Below are 3,882 nucleotides of genomic sequence, written 5' to 3'. Positions count from 1 at the left end.
GTGACACACAGGTGTTAACCGAAGAGCTGAGATTTGAACACAGATCTCTCCCCACCCCTGACCTACTGGCCTTATGCTAGCACCAGATAAGTTGTCCACCCTCCCTTTCTGGGCTGGTTGATGAAGTGGTTCACGAGGGAAAATGGTAGGACTATTGTCATGGAGTTGCCCCTCCATGTTAATAGTGATAGAGGCACAAGGGTAGTTGAGTGTTTCTCCTGCCCCAGACACTGACCTTTAGAGCTTCTCTCTCAAACCTGCTCATGCAGTGAAGAAGCTGGTGGCAGTGGGACTGAGGATGTAGCTCAGTTGGCAGAATGCTTGCCCAGCAGGCATGGGACCCTGGGTTTAACCCCAGCACCACATAAACAGAGTTCAGTGGTACATGCCTGTAATCCCAGCAGTGGAGGCAGGAGGATCAGAAGTTCAAGGTCATCTCTGGCCTGTATAGTGACTCCAAGGCCATCCTGAGTTTTATGGCATTCTGTCTCAAAACTAAATATCAACAAAAGGCTGCAGGGTGGATCTCAGCTGAGGTCCCAGGAGGCAGCTTTCTCCCTGTTCCCAGGTAGCTTCGAGATCTGGACCCGAACACCCTGCCCCAGTCTGAAATGGCTGAGCTGGCTCGTCCTTGTCTTCCTGATCCCACACAGCAGCTCTCTCTCTGCCATAGCTGCCCTTGGGACATTCCCAAGGCACGTTGTTAGCCTCTGGCCTCTGCTTCCCCTTGTCCCTGGAACACTGTTACCACCGGGGAAATGCTGGAAGCTGATGACAGCACTCTGGGCCCAGCTTCTCCAAGGTCCCTGCTTAACATCCAGGGAGGCCAGGAGGACAGAGGGCAGCCGGGAGGAAGGTGGCTGCTGACACCCCCAATTGATGCTGAAGTCTGTCGTGCAGCCCGCTCACCTCCAGTCACCCGTCTGCTGGCCTAGCCATGTGGGTACACGGATGTTCCTCAGGCTGACCTCCCCTCCTGGAGCAGGTACCTTCCCTCTGCTTTCAGCCATGCCTCTGAGCACAGCCTTCAAGGCCTCTCACTATGGGCCCATCTCCCCAGCATGGCCTCCCGACGGCTTATTTGTACTAAAACCCTTTGCTAACCACCTGCATGTCTGCCAGTGTTCAGACACAGCAGCGGACAGGACAGGAGAGGTCCCTGCTGCCCTGAAAGGATGTGGCAGTGAGCAAGCCAAGCTCAAGAAAAGCCAAAGCAAGACTCCACAGCTAGGTTTCCAGGGATCAGTGAAGGAAGCCGGGAAAACAGCCACTTTTATTTCCCCAATGTCCACCCGAAACACAAGATCTCTCTTCAGTTACACAGGCTGGGGACACAGAGTGCAGCCTCTGTCACCTGCAGAAATCAGATATTTCCTGTCACGTGGTAGCTGTTGCAGACATTTCGAAAGATCATTGACACTTATCACTGTTTCAAAATCGTGGCAGTTAATGGAACTGCCGCGTGATCTTTGTATTTGATGTGTTAGTAAAATGGTGGATCTGAGAACTGTATCTCATATTTGTTTTGCAAATATTTTGAAAACTGTACTTCAATATAATCAGCTGCCTTTGCCGATCTGCAAAAACATTTTTTTCTTTCCTTTTCAATCATTATTCTGAGTTAGGGGTCATAAGCCTCACACAGCCCTGCCTCTTATGGGTTACCACCTCTGCCTGCACAGGAGGGTGACAAGGAGGACCAGGTTGACATGGAGTGCTGAGGACAGGACATCCTCTGGGGGACGGGTTATTCCACCAGCAACTCAAAGGTAGCCTCCAGTCAAGTTCACAGGGGGCAAAGGAAGCCACGGGGCCAAGGCTAAGAAGGAGCTGAGAGCTCAGGGTGACTAAAACAAAGTATGAGAGAGGACACAGGGGCAGGGAGGGCTTGGCCTAAGGTCTCACCTTCTGAGGGAGGATGGCTTCAGCTGAGCAGGCCCATGACATCAGATCTGGGTTGGAAAGATCACTTTGGGGAGCTAGGGAGCTGGCTCAGTGGGTAAGAGAGTACTTGCTGAACACGAATGAGGAGCTGAGTTCAAATCTCTACCACTCCCCTGAAAAGCCAGGCGTGGTCTCACACTCACACATGTAACCCTGTACCACTGGAAGTGGTGACCAAAAGGAATGCCTGGGCTTGCTGGCGGCCAGCCTGGTTCAAAGCTCATAGAGACCCTGTCTCAAGAGAACAAGATGGGGGAGAGTGACAGAGCAGGGCCCCAGATGTCCGCACTCACAGCCACCACATACATACCCAAACACACAAAAAGCAGGAAAGGAGAACTTGCCTTGGATATTGACAGGGAATGGTGGAGGGGCTGAGCACAGCCAAAAAGGGAGAGGGAGTCCAGGAATGAGGGTCAGGCATTCGGGAAAACATGATGATGGCGTCTACCAGGCAGGCATATTTGTCCTGCCAAGCATGCATGGGAGTCTGGGCTTATACCAGTAGAGGAAGCCCCAAGCCCTGCTTGCCCTGGCTCATGCCTGTCCCCAAGCTGATTTGGTTGGGCTCTCAGTCTTCGGCCAGCTTGCTCCTCATTCTTCAGCCGTGGTGGAGGCTGCCAGCTGCCTGCCTTGGTCCATTTACCCCTTCTGATGATGACTGCATCCCAAGCTTGTCTGCAATGTAACATGGCCAGCTTAAAGGCCATATCTCCCATCCTCCTTTGCGGCTAAGGGTTGCCATGGCGATCTAATTAGAAGTCATCGGGTGGGGCTTCCAGGAACAGGCTTTTTATAGGCAGCTGACTCATTCTTTTGCCCCTCTTTTTCCTCTTTCTTCCTGGAACATGGGCAGGATGTTGAAGACCTTCATCTCCAAGGGTTTTGTTGGTGTATCACGAGGAAAAAAATGAGGGGAGCCAGGATACCCTAGACCTAGATGTCTTGAGGGAGTCCTCCACATGGACTCCCCATGGTGGGAACAAAAACCTTAAATGGCTAGAACCATTGTAACTGGGTCTTACCATTAACATCGGGATAGAATCTCCATGGTCACAAGCACAAATCCAGCTTCTGTTGGACAGTGCCATTTGAATGATGACAGGCCCCTGGGACTTGGTGGTCCCCAAGGCTGAGTCATCTATCTTTCTCTCAAGGACCTCTTCCTGGGGAATCTGGACACATGTGAGAAGGGAGGACTGGTGGCATAAGACTGGTGTGTGCTTGGAAGCTGGGGTAGGTGGTCGAGTGAATAAGTGGGAAGTGAGAGACCTGTCTCCCACCCACCTGCCTACCCCATCCATCCACCTGTCCACCTATCTTCTAACTCACTGGCTCAAACATCCATCTACTTACCCACACACCTATCCATCTGTGCTGGCTTGTTTGATGGCAATTTAGAGTCATTTGAGAAGACGGATCCTCACTTGAGAAAATGTCCCCACCATACTGGCCTGTAGGCAAGTCTTGTAAGCAAGGCTTGTTGCATTTTGTTGCTTTTGTTGTTGTTGATGATGATTGACTGATGGATTGACTGCTATGAGAGGGCCCAGATCATGGTGGACAGTACCACCCCTGGGCTGGTGGTCGTCAGTGCTCTAAGAAGGCAGGCTGAGCAACCCAGGAAGAACAGGCCAGTAAGCACTGTTCCCTCATGGCTTCTGCATCAGCTCCTGCCCTGCTTCAATTCCTGCCCTGACTTCCTTAATGACAGACTATGATGTGGAACTGTAAGCTGAAATAAATCCTTTCCTCCCCAAGCTGATTTTGGTCATGGGGTTTTATCACAGCAATAGAAACTCTAAGACACCATCCATCTACCCATCCATCCACCCATTTATCCATCCATCCATCTCTCCCTCTACCCATCCACCCACCCATTTATCCATCCATCCATCCATCCATCCATCCATCCATCCATCCATCCATCCATCCATC

Source organism: Psammomys obesus, unplaced genomic scaffold (genome assembly GCF_907164565.1).
Source record: "Psammomys obesus unplaced genomic scaffold, mPsaObe1.curated_primary_1811, whole genome shotgun sequence".
Classification (NCBI taxonomy): domain Eukaryota; kingdom Metazoa; phylum Chordata; class Mammalia; order Rodentia; family Muridae; genus Psammomys; species Psammomys obesus.
This window is presented reverse-complemented; position numbering follows the sequence as displayed.